Source organism: Chelonoidis abingdonii, chromosome 2, assembly GCF_003597395.2.
Source record: "Chelonoidis abingdonii isolate Lonesome George chromosome 2, CheloAbing_2.0, whole genome shotgun sequence".
Lineage (NCBI taxonomy): Eukaryota > Metazoa > Chordata > Testudines > Testudinidae > Chelonoidis > Chelonoidis abingdonii.
Genome location: NC_133770.1, coordinates 242,071,372 through 242,095,399, shown reverse-complemented (window position 1 = coordinate 242,095,399; position 24,028 = coordinate 242,071,372).

Genomic DNA, 24,028 nt, shown 5'->3' with positions numbered 1-24,028 from the left:
TACATACTAAGAGCAGTCTACCTCTTTTATAGACCCCAAAGCCCCCTAATTCCTTGATCATATTACCTCTAGACTCTGTCCCTCCTGGAAAACTATGCTTCCCAGAATGCCTGCTCTTAAAGGGTCCAAGGGCTATAGCTGGCATAAGACCCCCCAAGGAAAAGTGCCTTGTTCAGTATTGCCAACCAGAAAAATCATGACAAGCTTAAAAATCATGAGGTTTTTTAAAAAAACATAATACCTTGTGGGCTCTTTTTATTTTATTTCTGGTTTCGGAGCCTTTAGGGTGCACTTGGGTCATGCCTTTAAGACTTTCTCCATAACTTATGAGGGCTAGAAACTTACTTTTTATTTGCAAGAAAGTGGAGAGTCTCATGTAATCTTTTGGTTCCAGCAGCTGGACCTTTGAGGAAAAAAAGCACCAAATATTGAAAAACTTGCAAAAAAAACCTGTGAGAGTTGGCAGTCCTCCCTGACAGTGACATTTTATTCTCACATGAATCACAGCATTTGAAACCCAAGCATTTCTCTGCCATAACTGGCTCCCACCACTGATCCTAAAACAAAAACTACAACTTTAGTTGAAATTTGAGCCCAACTACAATCAAGGTGAGGGGAATGGTTCCAAGGTCACTTGTACCAGTGGGATGGTTAAGCAGGGAGGGTCAGATATCTGTTCTAGGAGAATATGCAGACATCAAGACATAACATTTGCCATACCAGATTGAGCTATAGAGAGATGAGTCTAATTTAGATTATTGATCCTTGTATAACTAGACAGACGGATTGGTTTTCTGTGTTCCGTGCTTTCACAGTACTGTGCAGCAGTATGACACACAAGCTCTGAAGTGACTTTTAACTTTGAAAAAGCAGATGACTGAAGTGGTTAGTGAGTCCCACTCTGCCTGAATAGGGGAGCAGTTCACCTAAATAGCCTGAAGAAGGGAAGAGGAATTTTCAGGCTGTCCTTTGAAATCACTGAATGTTGGAGAGAGAGTGATTAGTTGGTTCCATCCTTTCCCCTGAAGATAGTATCCAACACTGGGTCAGAACTTCACCTGTGCTGAGTGTACCCTCTAAGCCACCTTTCTGTTCCCCTGATCTTGATCTCACTTAAAGCAGCTTATTTGGGGGAATCTTCAACTGTTCCTTTAGGGCTTCTTTCCAGCTGCTTTGTATTGTCACAGCAACCCAAGAACCTGGCTGCAGGTCACTTTCCCCCTAAGATCTATCACCAGAAGTAAGATGTTGAGGAACAAAGGATGGTGGGAAGGATTAAGGGCCATTTTGAGATCTTCTGTATCACCTTGTATTGTTTGTTGAAAAACCCCACTAATTGGGCACAGAAACACTATTCTGTTGGAACACTTCTCATCTCTCCCCTTGCTTGACACTCATGGAAAAAATCACTTCCTACCACAAGTAGACTTAGGCCTTGATCCTTGTTTCCAGCTAGGCTACACTATCTGTGAGACCTTAGGGTAGGAAGTCAGAAATGATCCAACTTATGGCTGCCTAAAATGGTCCCCAAGCAAGCAGCCATTGTGGCAGATGGGGATTACCAAAATGCAATACACTCTGGCAACATGTCCTTTTTGACATTTTCCCAATACACCAGTAGATGCTTATGCTGATTCAGTGCTACCCAGTGATTCCCTAATACCAGGTTAAACTCCAGCTGGTGACTTTGGCTAGCACTAAAACTGGACCAGTACTGCATCAAGATTCAGGTTCTGGACTAACTTTTCCCTTTGATCATCTTCCGCTTCACTTTGAATTCCATGTTGAAGCGGAATAAATGAATTTGTAAACATTTTTTGTAATTTTTTTCAGATCTAACTTTTCTACCATCGAGTTAAATTTATTTTTTATTGAGATCTTTGCTGTATTCTTTGAGTCTAGAAAACATGTCTTTGAAGGCAAACTGTGTCCTTGTGAAATCATAGCAACTAGAAAAAAATCACACAACTGCTCCCCAGAGCATGATCAACATAGAAACTAAAAAAGTTTTTCAAATAAGACTGGTGCCTCTTTGACAGTTATGGGCTGCAATTTTATGTCAGCTACTATCTGTACATAAATCATAAGACATTTGACTCTGCACCATTGCTTTGCAGCTGCTTTTATACCCCATCACTGATGCTAGCACTTGAAATGCAGGATGGAGGTAAAAAGTCCCACAGTTCATTGAACAGTATGATTGTCAATCTACTTTTTTCACCTTCATAGTTTTACTATTACATAATCATTCATATATTTTTGCAAACTTAATCCATTTTATTTCCCAGGACTTGAGACTGGCAGGGTTGACACTGTTGTCCATGCCAAGAACATGGGAATCCTTTGTTGTGTGAGGTTTTACAGATTACCACAGTAAATCTCATACTGTGACCCAAAGTTGTAACAGAAAAAAATATTTTGGACCCTCACTCATCTTGCCATAAAGAAAAGGAGAGTCATCGTACTCTTTCCCACCCCCAAAATGGAGTGGATTTGCATATACCTAGATGAGTTTGTCTCTGGGCTCACAGATTAAGTGGATATACTTAACGTGTTTTGATTCAAGTGCACTTTTCTTGTATTTGAGCCCAGAGGGCAATAGAACGATTACTCTACCCCCAGATTTGTCCTGTCTGAAAATGGGTCTTTGGTAAATAAAATATCTGGAGAGAGGAGATGAGCTAACACTGGTTCTGCACTCTAGTCAGCTTCCTTGTGTGATGTAGATCAGGTTAGGTGACTCATCAGCTATAAGATCATGGATGGTGAAGAGTTTCTTGATCAGAGATCTTGTATTGATCAGCATGAGGCTGGGATCCTGGGAGAGGAAGGTAGGTGGGTGGTCAGTCTAATTGGTAGTGGGGGAATCAAGTGATTTACCAGATAACGAGATAGTAACATGAGTGCCCATCTGCCCAGGGGAGTAAGTAAAAACAAGTTCTTGGTGAAGATCTGGGATGCATTGGATGCTCAAGATACGGAAAGTATGCTTGAAACCCACGCAAAGCTCCACTCCTTGATATACCATTGCATCTCAGCAGAGTAGCATCTTTCCAGACTAAACATAAAGCTTTTTGTTTTAATTTTTAGTTGGTTCTTTTTATTGAGGTCTTATATTGTATTATTAGTTTTTGTCTCCTGTTTTAGGATGTATATCAGAACCATAGGGTTAGCAGGGACTGCAAGGGTCATTTAGTCTAACCCCCTGCCAAGATGCAGGATTTGTTGTGTCTAAACCATCCAAGACAGATGGCTATCTAGCCTCCTTTTGAAAACCTCCAGTGAAGAAGCTTCCACGACCTCCAGAGCCAGTCTATTCCATTGTCCTACTGTTCTTACAGTTAGGAAGTTTTTCCTGAGATTTAATGCTAATCCGCTATGTTGTAGTTTGAACTCGTTGCCTCTTGTCCTGCCCTCTGTGGCAAAAGAGAACAACTTTTCTCCATATTTTTTATGGCAGCCTTTCAAGTATCTGAAGACTGCTATCATACCCCCATCTCCTCTTTTGCAAACTAAACATAGCCAGTTCCTTCAGCCTTTGTTCATGTGGCTTGCACTCCATCCCTTTGATCATCTTTGTTGCTTGCCTCTGGATCCTTTCCAGTTTCTCTACATCCTTTCTATACAGTGGTGACCAAAACTGAACACAATACTCCAGCTGAGGCCTAACCAGTTCTGAGTAGAGCAGTACTGTCACCTCCCGTGACTTGCATGCTATGCCTCTGTTAATGCAACCTAAAATTGCATTTGCTTTTTTCGCAACAGCATCACATTGCTGGCTCATATTGAGGTTGTGATCCACCACAACTTCCAGATCCTTCTCAGCAGTTCTGATGCCATGCCAGTTTCCCCCCATTCTGTATCTCTGCATTGGTTTTTTCTTCCCTAAGTGCAATATCTTACATTTGTCTGTTGAATTTCATTTTGTTTTCTATAACTCTGTTCCCCAATTTATCAAGATCCCTTGGAATTTTAGCTCTATCTTCCAAAGTTTTGGCAATTACCCCTATCTTTGTGTCATCTGCAATCTTGATCAGTATGATCTCTATGCCTACATCCAGGTAATTAATAAAGATGTTAAACAACACTGACCCAGAACAGATCCCTTTGGAACCCAACTTGAGACCTCCCTCCAATCCAACATCATTCCATTAATAGTTACTCTTTATCTGTGGTTGTTTAATCAATTATGTATCCACTTAATGGTAGTTCTGTCAAGCCCACATTTCTCCAGCTCACTTATCAGAATGTCATGTGGACTGTGTCAAAAGACTTGCTGAAGTCCAAATATATTATGTCCACTGCATTCCCCTATCCGCCAAATCAGTTACCCTGTCAAAGAAGGAAATCAAGCTGGTTTGGCATGATTTGTTCTTGGTAAATCCATGCTGGCTGCTAGTGATTACTCCTTAATCCTCCAGGGTACTCGCAAAATTGAATGTTTTTTATGCATTGCTCTAGTAGGTCCCAGGCATTGAAGTCAGGCTGATTGCGCTATAGTTCCTTGAATCTTCCTTTTCCCCCCTTTTAAAGATAGTCACTGTTAGCCCTCCTCCAGTCTGCTGGGACCTCTCCTGTCATCCATGAATCTGTAAAGATTATTGCCAGTAGCACCGAGATTTCTTCAGCTAATTCCTTCAGTACCCTCAGGTAAATAGCATCCAGCCCCTTGGTCAGAAGATCTCTGATGTGTTCTTTTCTGATCCAGATCTCGTCCCTTCTCCTTTATTGTCTACGGTAACTTCACTAGTTCTCTGGTCACGTTAATTTTTGTAAGAATGAAGCAAAGTAGGCATTGAGCAGCTCTATCTTCCTATCATCTTCTATTACCAGCTCACCTTCTCCATAGAGCAGTGGACCCACACCATCCTTGATCTTTCTTTTTTGTTTGACATTTGAACCTCTTCTTGTTGTCTCTAACATTTCTTCCCAGCTGTAGCTCATTCTTTGCCTTGGCCTTCCTGATTTTGTCCCTATATGCTCATGCAAGCTGACTTGTTGGATAAATTACATTTTTAGTTAATTTATCTCTAAGCATCTTGTGGCCTTTGGGCATGTGCTTTTATATATTCAAATTTTTATTATAGCCATTAATACTTTCACCAATAGGTTAAGAGCTGTTTTGTTCCCCAATCCTTGATTGGGGTGAAAGTAACTTAAAGGACTTACTGGTTCGCCAGAGTCCTGAGCAGGGCGTGACATCAACCAGAAAAGGTGTGGCCTCAATGGGAAGAGGCATGGCCTTTCAATATTTAAAGGCCCTGGATCTCTGGCTGTGGTTGGGAGCCCCAGGGCCTTTAGATCACCCCAGAGCTACCAGCTGCAGAGGTGGCTGGGAGCCCTGGGGCTTCAAGGTGAATTAAAGGGCCTGGGGCTTGGGCTGCCATGGAGCTCTGGGCCCTTAAAATCACTATGGGAATCCTGCTGCCACTTCCCCAGGGTGGCAGGGCTTGGGCTAGAGTTGGGGTAGTGGCAGCAGAGCTTCAGAGGCAATTTAAAGGATCTGGGGCTCCAGCCACTGTGGGGAGCCCATGGCCCTTTAAATCCCCACCGGCGCTCCGGCAGTGGGGCTCAGGCAGCACTTTAAAGAGCCTGGGGCTCCCTTCAGGCGCTGGAACTCCAGGATCTTTAAATCCCTGCCTGAGCCTGGTTGCCAAAGCTCTGGCGGTGATTTAAACGTCCTGGGGCTCCCCGCAGTGGCTGGAGCCCTGGGCCTTTTAAATCACCACTGGAGAAGCTGGTCCAGTCCGGCACAGCGTACTGGCTCTTGCCAGTATGCCATACCAGACCGTACCAGCTTACTTTCACCTCTGTCCTTGATACACATCCAGGCTTTGCAGATTTTCATTGACGGTATCTCTACTAGCCTAACAAAGCACACCCTCCCATTCCTACCCTCACCACTCAATTTCAAAACGGTCCCAAACATGAGAAGGTACATAGCATCTATTTGCCACAGTTATCTATCTTGTGGAAAGGTAAACACAAGATGATGTCCTGCTTTCTCTGAGTAGAATTATTCACAGTAGATATTATGTTTTCTACCATGAAAGGAAAACTGTTTAAAGCAAAAAGAGAAGTCCAATTGGAAAGATTTTTATATAGTTGTGTTTAAAGTTTTTGATCTAGCATTGTGATGTCAGCTTGGGTTAAACCTTTAAGATAAAAAATGGATATAGTAGGGATAGTCCATCATGGGAAATGTGGTTTCCAGAGACCTGTAAGGTTAATCTAAATTATCTCGGAGATTAGCCCTGAGACAGTGAACGGTTCCACAAACATCACTGCTGCTGTCCTGAGCAGTGATATGATATGCTTAGCTTAGCTAGCATTTTCAAGGAGACTAATCCAGAAAACTCTAGTGAGGTGAAGACATCACTTTATAGGTGAAGCTGTCACTCTCCTGTGGTGAATTATGGGGCTGGACTGGCAATGGAATAGTAGCATGTAAGTTGCAGGTCACGCTCCTCTAGGACTATCATTTCAAGCAACATGTTCTGAAATTTGAATCTACCACTTTGAATCTTTAAGCTAGAATCTACCACTTTAACTTGAAGTATCTAAAGAAACTTGTTTTATTTTGGGAGACATAGAGGCTTTTTTTCTCTTACATTTCTATCTATTATCTTTAACTGACTTGGTTTATTCATCATATTTGTTATTCAACTACTCTCTGCTTTTTTCATGAACAGATGCTCATGAAGCTTTCCAGCATTCACTGTACAATACTAAATAAACAGATCTAATCAAGTCATTTTGACTTGAAAGAGTTCCATGTGCTATAGGTCACATGTAGGGCTACTATTTTGTCATGGAAGTCTGGGTGGTGATGGAAATCATGAATTTGAACAAAGCCTGTGAAATCTTGGAAATGGCTGTAAAAACGCATTTGATTAGCCCTCAAATTGAGTGACATTGCAACATGGTGCACAGGGTGGCAGTGCTTCTCAGGTTTGGCCTATCCACCCCTCTGCCTCCATCTACAGAGGGGCAGAGGGGCCAAACCTGAGTGGAGCTGTGACCCTGTGCACCAGGTCACAACGCCTGGAGCAGGACAGGAACCACCGCTGTAGGGTGAGTGCAGGTTGAGTTTACTTGCTAAAACTGCCCACCCCTGGACCTCACCTTTCAGCACCCCCACTATACTCTTGTGTATGTTGATGTACTGAATGCTACCTTATTTGTTGACCTTTCTGTGACTTATCATGTTCTCCTGTACCTTGGCTATGATATTTATTAAAATTTCTGTTCAAAATCATAGCCTTAATCATATGTACTACAAGGCCTAATTCTGGAATACTTTTTAGAACTGTTCTCATAAGCTGTGTACACTGGTTGTGCATGCAAAATCCACATTTGTACAGGCAAGGAAACACATTTGTGAACACAAATGCCATTTGCCCATACCATTACTCACTTTGTGAGCCCAAATGAAGTTTTGCATATACCACTGCTACATATACAGGTTTTCTTAGCACAATATAGGTCACTGGTTTTGAATATTTACCCCTAAATGATGGTATGAATATTAAGTGAGGAAAATATGCAAATGCCTACTCCCTAGTTTTGCAAGTATTTGCTTCAGCCTGGAGCCCCATTGGTTCCAACTGTGCTCCAGAAACACTGAATCTTAGGGATTATCTATACTACCGGCCGGATCAGTGGGCACCGATCAATCCAGTGAGGGTCAATTTATTGCATTTAGCATAGACACAATAAATTGACCGCTGGGTGCTCTCCCATTGAGTAGGTTACTCCACCAGAACAAGAAGCGCAAGCGGAGTCAACGGGAGAGCATCAGCTGTCAACTTACCGCGGTGAAGATAAGTAGATCTAAGTATGAAGTAAGTAAATCTAAGTACATCGACTTCAGACCACATTTTTGAAGTGCATTGTCCTTATTCTGCTGCTCTCACTCCTTCCTTTCCTTAGAATAATGAAATCTATCATTTCATGACCACTTTCACCCAAACTGTGTTCCACCTTCAAATTCACTACCAATTCCTCCCTATTGGTCAGAATCAAGTCTAAAAAGGCAGTCCCCCTGGTTACTTCCTCTACTTTATGAAACAAAAAGTTGTCCCTGGTACATTCCAAAAACTTTTTGGAAACGTGTTTTGTCACATTATTTTTCCAACAGATGTCTGCGTAATTAAAGTCCTCCATTACTACCACGTCTTGTGTTTTGCATACATCTTTTAGATGTTCTAGAAATGCCTCATCCACCTTGTCTTCCTGATTTGGAGTTGACTGCTACCATGATGTCACCCCTACCCTTTTATGTTTACCCAGAGACTTTCAACCGATCTGCCCCTCATCATGTTCTGGCTCTCAGAACAAGTGTATATATTCTTGATGCACCATGTAACACCTTCTCCCTTTTTATCCTGCCTGTCCATCCAACCTAGCTCAACCCTCCTATACCACTATTGCAGTATATGAAATGTGTAAGGGCTCCCTCACACAGATCCCATTACAGAATCAGAACCCTAGATAGGGTAGTGGTCTCAGGAACAGAAAGGAGACGAGGTTCATAACAAATACAGACAAATTAAAGTGCTTTTTGGTCAAATTACAGAATCAGCACAAGAAAATGTAGTGAACCCACTATAGCTAGTCTTTAATAATGCATTTTGAGCAGTACAAAATGAAATCTTACTTCAAAAATCTTGCTCTCTCAAGCATGAGCACTGTCTCATAGATTGAAATTGATGGTGTAATGTATTGCATAGGGTAATAGTACATATCAAATCATCAGGTAGGTGAAAAGTTCCCAGTTGGCCTGTCAAGGCTTCTCTCAGGTGTTATAGTGGGTTTTGTTTAATAACTTTATTACTGAGTGAAAGAAGGCATAAATGGTTCATTAATTAAAAATGCAGGTATGCTAAATTATGAGAAGACGCAAATCTCATTGGGGTTAAAGAACTTAATTCAAAGGACCTGGAGAGTTTCCAAATATAGGCAAATGGTAACAAACAGTTATTCTAAAATTCTTTAAGACTAGTCAACCATACTTGTTTGAAAAATAGAAAGAAATAAGTGTAAGAGTAGAGGGGGGAAATGTACTTATTAGTCAGGCATTTGTGTATATTAACAGTGTCTTATCAATACCCCTGGGTATGTCTACACTACGAAATTAGGTTGAATTTATAGAAGTTGACTTTTTAGGAAGCAGTTCTATACAGTCAATTGTGTGTGTCCCCACTAAGCTCATTAAGTCTCATTAAGTCAATGGAATGCGTCCACAGTCCCGAGGCTAGCGTTGACTTTCAGAGCGATGCACTGTGGGTAGCTATCCCACAGTTCCCGCAGTCTTCACCACCCATTGGAATTCTGGGTTGCGCTCCCGCTGCCTGATGGAGCAAAAACATTGTCACAGGTGGTTTTTGGTACATGTCATCAGTCGCCCCTCCCTCCATGAGAGCAATGGCAGACAATCATTTTGCGCCCTTTTTCCGTGCAAGCGCCACACCACAGCAATCGTGCAGCCCACTCAGCTCACCTGCTGCTGTGTCCTGGATGCCGCTGGCAGCAGACAGTACAATAGGGCTGAAAACCATCATCCTGCTTCTGCTGCCACTCTGCTCTCCTGCTCTGGCAGCAGACAGTGCAGTAGGGCTGCAAACCATCATCATGCTTCTGCTGACACTCTGCTCTCCTTCAGATGCCACACCACAGCAAGCATGGAGCCCACTCAGACACCGCGGCAGTTATGAACACTGTAAACACCTCATGCATTATCCTGCAGTCTATGCAGCACCAGAACCTGCAAAAGCAGGCAAGTAGGTGATGGCAGAGCAGTGACGAGAGTGATGAGAACATAGACACAGGCTTCTCTCAAAGCACGGGCCCTGGCAATTTGGACATCATGGTGGTAATGGGGCAGGTTCATGCCGTGGAATTCTGATTCTGGGCCCAGGAAACAAGAACAGACTGGTGGGACCGCATAGTGTTGCAGGTCTGGGATGATTCCCAGTGGCTGCGAAACTTTTGCATGCATAAGGGCACTTTCATGGAACTTTGTGACTTGGTTTCTCCTGCCCTGAAGTGCAAGAAAACTAAGATGAGAGCAGCCCTAACAGCTCACAAGCGAGTGGCAATAGCCCTCTGGAGGCTTGCAACACCAGACAGCTACCAGTCAGTCGGGAATCAATTTGGAGTGGACAAATCTACTGTGGGGGCTGCTGTGATCCAAGTAACCAACGCAATCACTGAGCTGCTGCTATCAAGAGTAGTGACTCTGGGAAATATGCAGATCATAGTGGATGGCTTTGCTGCAATGGGATTCCCTAACTGTGGTGGGGCAGTAGATGGAACGCATATCCCTATCTTGGGACCGAACCACCAAGGCAGCCAGTACATAAACCGCAAGGGGTACTTTTCCATGGTGCAGCAAGCACTGGTGGCTCACAAGGGACGTTTCACCAACATCAACGTGGAAAGGCTGGGAAAGGTACATGACGCTTGCATCTTCAGGAACTCTGGTCTGTCTGCATGGCTGCAGCAGGAGACTTACTTTTCAGATCAGAAAATAACTGTTGGGGCTGTTGAAATGCCTATAGTTATCTTTGGAGACCCCTTAATGCCTACTCCTTAATGCCATAGCTCATGAAGCCATACACAGGCACCCTGGACAGTAGTCAGGAGCTGTTCAACTATAGGCTTAGCAAGTGCAGAATGGTGGTAGAATGTGCATTTGGACATTGAAAAGCACGCTGGCGCAGTTTACTGACTCTGTTAGACCTCAGCGAAACCAATATTCCCATCATTATTACTGCTTGCTTTGTGCTCCACAATATCTGTGAGAGTGAGGGGGAGACATTTATGGTGGGGTGGGTGGTTGAGGCAAACCTGGCTGCTGATTATGCAGAGCCCGACACCAGGATGGTTAGAAGAGCACAGCAGTGTGCGCTGAGCATCAAATAAGCTTTAAATACCAGTTTCATGACTGGCCAGGCTACGGTGTCAATGTTCTGTTTGTTTCTCCTTGATGAAAACCCTTGGTTCACTCTACTTCCTTGTAAGCCAACTGTCCTCCCCGCTCCCTTTTGATCATCGCTTGCAGAGGCAATAAAGTCATTGTTGTTTCAGATTCATGCACTCTTTATTACTTCATCACACAAATGGGGGGATAACTGCCAAGGTAGCCCAGGAGAGGTGGGGGAGGAAGGAAGCACTGGGTAAGGTGGTGGAGGAAGGAAGGACAAGGCCACACTGCACTTCAAAACTTATTGAATGCCAGCCTTCTGATTGCTCGGGCAGTCCTCTGGGGTGGAGTGGTTGGGTGCCCAGAGCCCTCCCCCACCACGTGCTCTTGGGCATCTGGGTGAGGTGGCTATTGTGAAAGTTACTGGTAGCCCCCCTTAACAGCTTACAAGCAGCCAGTAGGGGGAAGCAGAAGCCTCACGTACACAGTAACCTAAACTTTTAAACTGTCTTTTCTCTTCTGCCTCAAAGCAGAAAAAACTTGCTTCAAACCAGTTTTTACTAAACAAATAACAGAAGTGCAGGGTTTAACACCTACCAATCAAGTGTTAACATGCAAGGGTCTTTGTCTAAAAGTGTATAAAAAGTTTGTTTAAGGCCAAGGTGCAAGGCTTGTAAAATTTGTTTAAGGCCAAGGTGCAAGGCTCTCCTTTCTTCTGCAAAATAAAGCATCTTTTCCTTATCCCTGTCAGGCTGTTATTGGCTCTCAGCTAGGCAGACCCAATATTTCGGTAACACTGTGGAACGTGGGGAAGAGGGTGGTTGGTTACATAGGTGCTGCAGCGGTGGTCTGTGCTCCTGCTGCCTTTCCTGCACCTCAACCATATGCCGGAGCATATCAGTTTGATCCTCCATTAGCCTCAGCATTGCCTCCTGCCTCCTCTGATCATGCTTCTGCCACCACTCCTCTTGCTCCTGCCAACTCTCCTCTTGATTCTGCCACCTGTCCTCATGTTCATTTTGTGCTTTCCTGGATTTTGATATTGTTTGCCTCCATGCATTCTGCTGAGCTCTTTCAGTGCAGGAGGGCTGCATGAACATTTCATCACGAGTGCGTTTTTTTTGCCTTCTTATCTGCGCTTGCCTTTGGGATGATCGCTTCACCCCTCCCCCCACCACGTGGCTAACTGTGGGGATGATTTCTTTTCAGCCACAGGCACACAGACCAGCAGGAATGACCACCTCTGAATGTCCCCTTAATAAAATTCCCCTATTTCCACTAGGTGACCACGAATGATATCACTCTCCTGAGGATAACACAGAGAGATAAAGAATGGATGTTGCTTGACTGCATTCCAGTAGCTCTACTGACCATGAATACATCCCAAGTTTTCAGGGCAAATTAATCATTAAACATGCTTGCTTTTAAAACATGTATTATATTTACAAAAGGTACACTCACCAGAGGTGCCTTCTCTGCCTTCAAGGTCTGGGAGCCCGGGTTGGAAGGATAATGTCTCCAGAGTGATAAACAGTTCCTGGCTGTTGGGAAGAATGGTTTCTCCTCTTGCCTGCTGTGTGCTATCTTCAACCTCTTCCTCCTCCTCATTTTCCTCATCCCCAAAATCCTCATGCCTCTTGCATGAGAATCGATTGACGGAGTCCACATACAGGGGTGGGGTAGTTGTAGGGGCACCCCCTAGAATGGCATGCAGCTCATCATAGAAGTGGCATGTCTGGGGGTCTGACCCAGAGTGGCTGTTTGCCTCTTTGTTTTTTTGGTAGGCTTGCCAGAGCTCCTTAAGTTTCACGTAGCACTGCTGCGGGTGCCTGCTATAGCCTCTGTCCTTCATGCCCTTGGAGATTTTTTCAAATATTTTGGCATTTTGTCTTTTGGAATGGAGTTCTGATAGCACGGATTCGTCTACCCAAACAGCGATCAGATCCAGTACCTCCCGTTTGGTCCATGCTGGAGCTCTTTTGAGATTCTGTGACTCAATGGTCACCTCTGCTGTTGAGTTCTGCATGGTCACCTGTGCTGATCAGCTTGCCACGCTGGCCAAACAGGAAATAAAATTCAAAAGTTTGTGGGGCTTTTCCTGTCTACCTGGCCAGCGCATCTGAGTTGAGAGTGCTGTCCAGAGTGGTCACAATGGAGCACTCTGGGATAGCTCCCGGAGGCCAATACCGTCAAACTGCATCTACACTACCCCAAATTTGACCCAGCGATGTCAATTTCAGAAATCGATTTTAAGAGCCCTTTAAGTCAACAAAAATGGCTTCATCATGTGGACAGGTGCAGGGTTAAATCGATCTAATGCTGCTAAATTCCACCCTAACTTGAAGTGTAGACCAGGGTCTCTGTGACGGGGTGTAACAGGCATTTGCTGCTCCATGCTTGAGACCTTGCTGCCTTGGTGCACACTGCCCTGGGAAGAAGCTCTTTAATAGAAAAATGGCAGAGTTTAGACCTCTAGGCATTGCCCAAAAAGGCCTTTCAGGGTCAGCTGCTGGTGGAACCAGTGAGATGTAGTTCCCCAGCAGCTAGATGGGCTGGGAGCAGGCACAGGCCAATCAGGGCTCAGCAGACCAGATAAAAAGGGCTGGCTGCTTCTATCAAATGGCAATTCTCCATCTACCTTAGCCAAAGAAGCTTTTTGTTTAAGTCAGTGTGAGACTTTTGATTTATTTTGTGGCGTGTAAGGCAGCCATACTGAGTTAGATATTAATAGAATTACTGAAAATTAGGTGAAGTCACCTGACAAGACACTCATGGGGTCTCAATCTCCTAAAGCCAGTTAATGTAAAATAAGAACAATTTCACTTTATTGATGCTGCTCTTTCTGCTGGCACTGATACACACATACACAACCATTTCTTTGCCATTTTCTAAGGACAAACTCCAAATTAAGTCTTTACTGAGATTCTAAAAAGTTTGGAGACATTTTTTCATGCAGAATTTCTGTTCACTACTGAAACGGCCAAAATATCACAGAAAAAGCTGTTTGTGAGATTTCTAGTCCAGTATTGCAGACTCAAAAACTTTCAGTACGTTGGATAAATTTCAGATAAACATCCAAACAGTTGAAAGTAGAGAAGCACAAACTAAAAGCTTGAAACTGAAAGCTCCTACTGTTCAGAGAAGTTTGGATGCATATCTGAATTTCACAGTTAGCCATCTCTTTGTATTGGAGTGAATTTAAAAAAATGTCCAAATAACCTTGATCTTTGAGGAGTCTGGATCTAGATCCAGATTTGAACTTTGTGTCTCAGGTCCTTCTCTAGTTAGATGGTTATCCAAACTAAACCTGAACCCCAAACCTTGTTAAAACCAAAGACCCAAACTGATACTTCTGGCCTAGCTATAATCTCATGTGAAAGCCTGATCATGACTGCTTTCACAGCTAAAATCATTCAGATAACAGTTTGGAAACTTTATTTTTACTGGTGAATTCAGTGACTATGGCAGCTGAGTGCAGGTAGACTAGGATTTTCAATAGTGACCCTCACTTTTGGGTGCCCAATTTGCAATCCCTTAAAGAGGCCTGATTTTCTGAAAGTGTTGAGCATGAAAATCAGGTTCTTTTAGGGTGCCTCAATTTGAGCACCAAAATCACTGGTCACTTGAAATTTTCTTCTGTAAAGGTATAAATATGACCAGATATCAGGAAATAAAACAGCCACATAGGATATTTTTACATAAGAAATACAGAAGATGATTCACATTTATAGTGAGTATTTATTTCCATGTAATGTGAATGTCCATAAACAATATCTATATGATCTTAAAATTTAAAAAAAAATTATACCCTCACTTGGCTAGGAATTGGTTAGTACTAGCTAATTTTAATAGCTTTTGAAAATAATAAATGTGTTGTTAAAAATATAGCATGCCTACAGACTAAAGGCTACGATAGTCCCAGGTTAAAGATTAATTGAATATGGATATTGGCTGTGATCAACGCTCATTCAAAATGAAAATACAGGTGGATGCAGCAAAGAGTACCACCAAGGTCACAGTAGGACGCATTATACAAAATTTTACTATTAAAAACTGATATGGTTCGCTCAAACTTCTCAAACATGAAGAAAGCTAGTAACACACACTTGTAGCGATGCTTGACCTTTAGGCTGGTGTACTGCATGTATATAAAATGCTGAGTTAGAAAACTGTCAGATAAAATATAGAGATGAGATAATAGCTGAGAGATAATGTTAAATGGGCTCCTAGTATGCTAAAACTATCAGGTTTCTCTGAAATGGTATGTGGCCTCACTGAAGTATCAATTTCTTTTGTGCACAGTGTTTGTTTTACAGAGTTAGGTGTAGGTGTACTGCCATCTGCTGGCAGGTTCCTTGTGGAGTCAACTTCTGTTTCTCTCAGCCATGGTCCTAACAGATATTTCTTGTGATTTAGAGATTATGCCTTGTGAGAGCACTAGAACTGCCATGAATTACAATGTAAGTTTCAATACTTGGGCATTTTCTTAGATGTAAACACTTCCAGTCCTTTCTTCTTCACTAAGTTGATAAAAAATATTAAAGGTCTCACTTCTGGATAGAAATAGTATAATAAAATGCAGTTTCTAGAAGAACTCCAAAAAAGAAGGCAGGAAATAGACAGGCTCAATGTGCAAAGACTTGTCGTTTGTATCAAATTCTTGCCTCAATTTTGGGGCTATGCATTTCAGAGTATTGCAGGATTAACAACTACAGAATCAATATCAGCTCACAGATTGAAAATCAAATTTACTAAAGCTCCTATGATGTCGGCAGCTTGGAATGGTCAGAGCCCTACACCCTTACTGAGGTCCGTATTTGCAAATAGTGAATGTGAACAAATTACTTCATTGCTGTTGCACCACGGGTGGGGGAGGGGGATTGAAGGTGAAATCTGGTCCCTGGTTAGGAGTCAAATGAATTGTTTTAGCAGAGCAATAAGTTCATAGGCCAGTATATTTCTGAGAGCCCCAAAACACCCCCCTGAGCACTGCAAGTTTCAGTGCTGTAACGTGTCAGTGTAGACAGTGCATCTCTCTCCCAGCGCTGTGCCACGTCTGTGGCAGCACTTTAACGTTGCCAGTGAAAACATGGCCTTAGGGAGTTACATTTACTGAGTGGGATCTCACAACGAGGTGAAGAAGTGGTTTTACATGCTTCTGTCCTTGGTAACTTCTATGCACAGTGCTGATGATTCATATTTAACTCTAATGTTGGTAGAATTACTGTTTTTATTTTACTTGTTTTATTATTTTATTTCGTACTGTTAAAACATGTCCATGCAGTGCCCTATGCAGTTGTACAATCTTTATAAAAATGCACTGTAATAAATAAAATTGCTTAGCCCAAATAAAGAAAGAACAAAAGCTGAAATGATCTCTCTCAAAACTAAGTCCTCCTAACACCCTCCTCAGCCACAAAAGAAAAACAAATGAGAAAAGAGAACCCCTTCAGCATGAACTGATGATCAATCAGTTTGGGTCCTGGCAAACAAGAATGTAGGAGCTGACCAGGATGTGTATCCACTAGTGCTATATATCCAATGAAGAAGTAGCCCTGGAGCCAAATAGTCACCATACATCAATCCCAGCCCAGTGGCTGATGTTGCTTACATTAATATCAATGGTAAAACTCCCATTGTGTTAAATATGAAGAGGATTTAGGTCTATGATGCTGGTAAAATTAGCTTGCTTCAAATAGTATGAATCTTGAAGGTGGGAAGAGACTGCATTCGGGGACTGATCAAAAAGCTCTGATGACATATGTATAAAATATTTTGCACATCTCATCACATGTAAAAAGATCACAGTGAAACAGGGAGAATTCTTAACCACAAAATACCAAGTTACAGCCTGGCAATCTTTAACCAGGATTAAAGTGCTGTGAAAATAAAACTGCATTTTGGATATGACTTTTAAAGTGGCCTTAATGGAGTCTCCTCACTTTTTCTGCCAACAACTTTTCAGGTGTAGCTAGTTGTGGGACAAATTGAGGACAGACAAATGTCTGACTATCTAATCTGTGTGTAACCCCAGGTGGTTTGAGATCTGCACACACTTATTGCAGCCACAGAGAATTGCACTTGCAATACTCTGACTGAATTTATTTGTGGACACAAACTACAAGTGCAAAAAAACAGTCTGAGTTTTAAAACTCAGCCTGTTTGGGACTGAAAACAAATTGTCATCTCTGGTTTGTTTATAATTAGTTCAGCAGTACAGCTGGCCTACAACCTAACAAAGTATCAAGAGGAAACCCGCATACATTATGCTCTGCTAATGAGCACTGAGAGATCAGTTAAAAGAGTTTGGTCTCATCTATATTTTTAATGCAAAGAACGTAAACTACATTATTTGTATTTGGTAGGTGGCACTCTTCTCAGAGTCTGTACTGAACCAATGTTCCAGCACGGTGCTAAAGAGCACTGTACTATTCAGGGGGTTACTAGTATTTCCTCTGGCTTTCTGCTTTCCACAACACTCCTTCAGGGGGTTCCCTAAGTAGAGACACCTAGCAGAAAGATAATGTAGTCTTACCGGTTCTATGTAATCTCTTGAGGTTGGTGGAGGGAACAGCACAGCCAGCATTGTCCCAGTCCCACCCACTCCATACTGAATTTCCACCAGCTTCTCCTACCCCAGCAGATCTTGACCCAGGAATGGTGCTGGAGGGGGAGGTTGTGCTGTGGAAATAGAGACAAGCCCTGACTTTCCCTCTTCTAGCGCAGAGTAGGGGAGATCTATGCACCAATCTCCGTGGCTGATTGGGCCATGTTCACTAAAGCTCCACTCTAGTAGGAGTGCTGACTGGGACTACTCAGTGCATAAGGTGAGCCATGTGCATCAGAGCTGGCAGGATAGAAACCTAAAAAAAGAATTTGAAACAAAGGATTATATTTAATAACTTCAAGGCTCTGATTTAGTCCCCAAAAGCCAATAAGATAGACAGTCTATCCTTAATTCATCCTGTTTGCCTAGGTATTTCAGGGCTCTCAAGCCTGACACTCAGTGAGTCTGATTCTGCATGCCCTGCTCAAGCAACGCTCCCATTGATTCCCTCTACAGTGCCGCCTGAGCAAGAAGTATGGCATAATGCACCAGGTGTGCTGCACCACCAATCAGAAGTGGGTAAGTAATGATTACTGACATTCTGAATGGTCTCTTGCTAATGGTTTTAAAGTGATCATGAATTTCAGTTCCCATCTCTCACTACTGATGCTCCTTCCACCTCTATTCCCAGCACACACATTCCCTGTTTAGTTGATTTACCAATTTCTACTCTTTGGAGAGGCATTCTCCTTGGTAAAATAGAGTTCTGGTCCTTTGAACTTTTCAAAGGGCACAAGCCCTGAGAGATTGTATTATAACAATATGTCAGTTTGTCCTCATTTGGTATGGAATAGTGTTAAGAATTTGATAAGCCATACAGAAATGAGCCCACAATGGCATGAGGTGATGTGTTTATGTGAAAGAATATTTGTACTAGATACCTTAGTTTTATGATCAGTCCCAATAGATTATTATCAAACTAAAGTAAACCTCTTAAATGCTCAATTTGTGTGTGTAGAAGAAGTTGTGCAGAAAGACCTCAAGAGAGAATGAAGTTTATGAGATTGTCAGCAATCTGTGTTTATATAACTGTTTGGAAATTAAACAAAGAGTTGTTCATGGCTCAGTCTGTACCCACTGTCATCCCTAACAAGCAGCCTAGAACATTGTTTGGGAATCCATAGTTCATAAGGCTGTAACTACACGACTTGAGACCAATCAACTAATCCGAATACTAATTTCATTTAAAAACAGATGTCACAATTTGTACATGATAAACATTCTGATCATGAAATACACTAGACTGGGAGTTTCTAAAACTCCTAAACAGCAATGGGCTAAAGCAGTGGTTCTCAGGCTTTCCAGGAGTCTGATTTGTCTTGCGTACCCCCAAGTTTCACCTCACTTAAAAACTACTTGCTTACAAAATCAGACATAAAAACACAAAGGTGTCATAGTGCACTATTACTGAAACATTGCTTAGTTTCTCATTTTTACCATATAATTACAAAATAAACCAAACTGGAATATAAATATTGCACTTACATTTCAGTGTATAGAATACAGAGCAATATAAACAAGTCATTGTCTGTATGAAATTTTAGTTTGTACTGACTTCACTAGTGCTTTTTATGTAGCCTGTTGTAAAACTAGGCAAATATCTAGATGAGTTGATGTAACTCCTGGAAGATCTCTGTATACCCTCAGAGATACGTGTACCCTGGTTGAGAATGACTGGTCTAGAGCAGTCTTAATTTCTGAGAAACAAGTGTGGATTAGCCCCATCCTGTTGTGTTGCAATGAGGCTGATTCACAATGGCAAATTTCATGCTTTATAGACCCTGTCTTTTGCCTACCTTAGGAGCTGAGGCAAATGTCTTCCTGTTTCCTCCCTCAGCATTTCTTTTAGATCTGTCTCTGCAACATGGACTATGCACTAAGTAACGCTGAACCCAAATCAGCATGTGCATTGTTTTGTTCAGATGCAGCCATATGGTAATTCTAACAATTGATAAGCAGCAGTCTAATTAACACAATTAGGTTTTAATGTTTTGACAATGTTTTGTGTGTACTATAGTTATCCTTTTCTTTTTCTTTAGTATTGATTGGATGGATCACATATGACCAGCATGAAAAAAAGTATTACATTTATAGCCTATACTCCTGAAGAGCAATATTAAAACCCTTTCCTCTACTACTTATGCTTTATCCATCAACCTTTTCGATCCTGTTAAGTTTGACTTAAGGAGACCAGTTCCTGTGATTGCTTCATGCCTATAAATGGCCAGACTCACTTTATGAAACACTAAATATTGTGGAACACTGTGGGCCAAATTCTCAATTTTCTCTGTAAAATTCATAGCTGTAATTGAATTGTGGGTGTAAAATGCAGGCATAATTCAATTATAGCCTCACATCTGGGTACTTGTTCCCCTAATTACACAATTGCTGGTGCAAATTGTTTCTGGGAAAGGATAGCTTAGATTCAGCCTTTAGAAAATTTGGCCCAGTCTACAAAATGCCCTCTGCGCTCCTGAATTTTTTTTTTTTTTTCAAAATTCTGCTTCAAAATAGGTAGGGAAGGGAACTATTTGAAGGAAACTTAATTTTTTTTATACACAGGATTTAAGGTTAAGGTGGTTGAGAAATTCTGCTAGTTTTGTGTCTGATCCTGCACTCCTTACTCAGCCAAAACACTATAAGCTGTAGTTAGATGTCTAAATGCTGTCAGCCTGTGTCTTAAACTGTGAGCTCATCAGGGCAGGGATCATCTCAAGCTTTGTGTTTGTACAGCACCTAGTACAATGGGATTGCAGTCCTGATTGGTGCTGCATCTGAGCATTATTCTAAGATACGTTATTAACAGTATGTTCCGCTTATAATTAATGAAATGGAGACTAGGAAGAGGCTCCTTTTAAAAATTTGGTGATGTGTACATATAGTTATATATTGTGCACATATTTGTTCACCTATATGTTGTTATCCCAGTAATAAAAAAGCATTATTAAATCACTCCAATTTCATTGCTCTGAAATGTGGTGAAACTTTTGGTTTCAGCACTACAAAAGTGTCTTTTTAACCAGTCAGACCCTATCCTGTGAAAATCAACTGATCTAAGATTTCTTTAGAGAGGAAGAAGTTTGATGTCACTGTGTCCACCTCAGAAAGGGTCCAGGCTTGTATTCCTAACCCAGACAAAATTCCCACCAACTCAGACAATGAGATTAGATATGAAAAACTACTTATCACTCATCGATACCAACATATAGATACACCTCTACCCCGCTATAACACAGTTGTGGGGAGCCAAAAATCCCTGCCATGTTATAGCTGAAACCCTGTTATATTGGGGTAGGGGCAGCAGGGCGGTGATTTAAAGAGCTCCAGGCTCCAGCCGCTGCAGGGAGCACAGGCCCTTTAAATCGCCGGTGGAGCCCTGCTCCCACAGCCCTGGAGTAGGGGCAGCAGGGCTCCAGCAGCTGGAGCCCTGGACTCTTCAAAGTGCCGCCGGAGCCCTGCTGCTACTGTGCTATACCTGAACCCTTGTTATATCAGGTCGTATTATAGCGGGGTAGAGGTACACATATATATATACATATGTACCTATTCCAGGTTGATTGACTCTTGTAAAGTGTGCGTGTGTGTGTGTGTGCGTGCACATGTGCACATGTGCACACTTACAATAGTTAACCAAACCTGGGTCTGGATCCAAAATTTGCAGGTGATCCCTCTCTCTATAATGGGCCAACCCAAAGCACCAGACATCAGGTCTTCAAAGCCTGGATCCAGATCCAAAATTTTGTGGTGCAGGTCTATCCCCTACTTTTCAGGAAACCTATTCATCGGTGATGCTGACATTTGCCTGGACCTTATTTCAGCTGCCAGAGATTTTTTTTTTTTTTTTGCCTTTTAGAAGTCTAATTGCAATTTATGTGAGCCCCAAGGAACGAAGAATCTTCTCTGCTTTAAAATTAGTAGCTGTGACTGCCAAAGTGATATGCAGAAACATTCTGAGGGGCAGTAAGAAAGCTTTGTGTGAGTGTCCAAGGCCACACAACAAAGTGTGCTGACTTTTTCAACGTAACAAATGCGGTTTTCCAAAATATGTCTTCCTCTTATTCCTATGGGGCTGCAACTAACAGAAATAATGCAAGCAGTCCTTAGACTTAACCACTTGATTTCTATTTTGGTGAACTTTCATCTCTCTTTCTTACTGCACTGCATGGTTTTTGCCTGAATGTTTTGAGTATCGGCTTTTCCACTAATAAAATTTTACAAGTGATTCTGAAAATAAACAATACGATGCTTATTCCTTTTTGTAACTCATGAAATAAATATTCCATCAAAGAGACTTTTATGTTTCACAGTGGCAGTTCTCAAATGACTTGCATGGTATCATGTTCAAAACCAGTGCACAGTCCATTTTTACAGTAGATTTACTCAATCACAGTTGACTAATCAGATTAGTACTGCTTTTATGTCTGACAAATTTTAAAAGTTGGGGTCATTAAACAACTTGCATAAAGTAAGAGAGCCTGTGGTGCTGGATTGTGCTTTTCCAGATAGCCATTTCTATCTTTGAAACAGGTTAATCAAATACTTAATAACAATTTATATAATTTTTTAATTTTAGATCCCAATTCAGCAAAGCAATTACATCCCTCTGTGTTCAGCAAAGCTTACTTAAGTACATACTTAAACATGTGCTTAAAATAAAGCAAGGGCTTTGTTGAATCCGGGCCATCAGCACAAATCCTGCGGATATCTACATTGCAAAGGCATGCTGGCAGGATGCTGGAAAATTCATTGTGTGCTGCAGGAACTCCATGGATCAGAACTGGGGAACGCATGGTGAGGTGCCCTTTGTTACTGTTATAAATACAAATATTATGTAGGTTACTATGAGCTGGAAACGTCAACATTCATGCTTGGGGTTCTGAGTATGCCCCCTTAAGTTCATGGTGCTTTGACAGGTACATTAACTAACTCTCTCACATAGCATTTGGTTGAGTGTTGAAGTCTGCTGCATGGCCAAAGGGCAGAGACTACAATCCACGCTCTCCTCCCCTTCATGCAAGATGTAGCCTTTAGCATCTAAATCCTCACATTTAATATTATTCCTTCTCAAATGAGTTAGTTGGTCCAAAACATTAATAAAAAAAATTTCAGGGTTAGAATCAGCTTCCATGTTCTCACATTGACCTCAGGAGGGATGAATGTGCATATCCCAGGATGGCCCTAGAACCGTATGGGCCAAATTTTTACCTGTTTCTCCTAAGTATCTTACTCCACTGAAATCAATGGAATTACTCTAGATTTACACTGCTGTGAATAAAAGCAGAAGTGTATATGTAAGTTTATACATTATACTACATAGAAGACTGGTTATGCTGTAAAAAACTTATCAAATCTTCAGCCTTACACACACAATGCTACATTTGATTAGTGGTCAATCTGTGGCATTAACTGAAAAAAGTCATTGCAGGTCTTGAAGTAAATCTGTGAAACTATAGAAAATGCCTGATTTTGATGCCAGGAACATACCTCCATATAAGTCAGCTATTCTCATAATTTAAACAAGAAAACTGCTTGAATCATTTGTACCACTAAAATTACACTGCACCAGTGTCCTACGTTATGTCGTCACTATAGGGAAAACCTCCCCCCCACCAAATTGTTGGGGCCTGGAGGACCATGGACATAGCAGAATTGATTATATGTGGCAGGGGAGGGAGACAGGGGCAAGATGAGAGGCTAGAAGATTTGGTTTGACATTGCAGAACCACTGGTTAGTCTCTCCTGGGGTTGTGGGAACAGGGGGAGAGGACGAGGTAGCAGCTGCAGGGGCTATTGCAGTGGGACTCCTGAAGCTACCTCAGGATATGTCTACACAGCAATAACACACCTGTGGCTGGCCCATGTCAGATGACTTGGGCTCTCGGGGTCCTAGAGCCCAAGCTCCAGCCTGAGCCCAGCGGCTACACTGCAGTTTTATAGCCCTGTAGCCTGAGCCATATGGGACCAAGTCAGCTGATGTGGGTGGGCTATAGATGTTGTATTGCAATGTAGACATACCTATTGTGACTCTGATTGACTCAATGTGTGTGGGGGGAAATGTCTGTAGTCCTGGAGTGAAAGCATAGAGAAAATTCTAGCCTCAAAAGCAAGTTATGCCTGGTCTGTTCTTGAAATCAGTAATTTCAAATAGACTGTCAGTGAAAGATCCCATTGCTAAGTCACCATGGACTCTAATTTTTGTACCTGGTCCCACTGTCTTCTGACCCCAAAACATACATATAGGTAAACCTTTACACAGTGATTAAAATAACCTATATACTACATTTAAGCAGGTATAAGGGAAGAGGAGTCAACAGCTTTAAAAAGCCATTTAAAAAAAAATTCAACAAATATGTCAAGTGACTTCAATAGAAACTAATGTACCAGAATATAAAAAAAACCCTAAAATGAAAGGAAGAAAGAAAACACACCCTGCATTATGCATATTCTCTGCAACAAATGACCTTATGAGAAATCTAATGTGGCACTGTTAGCAA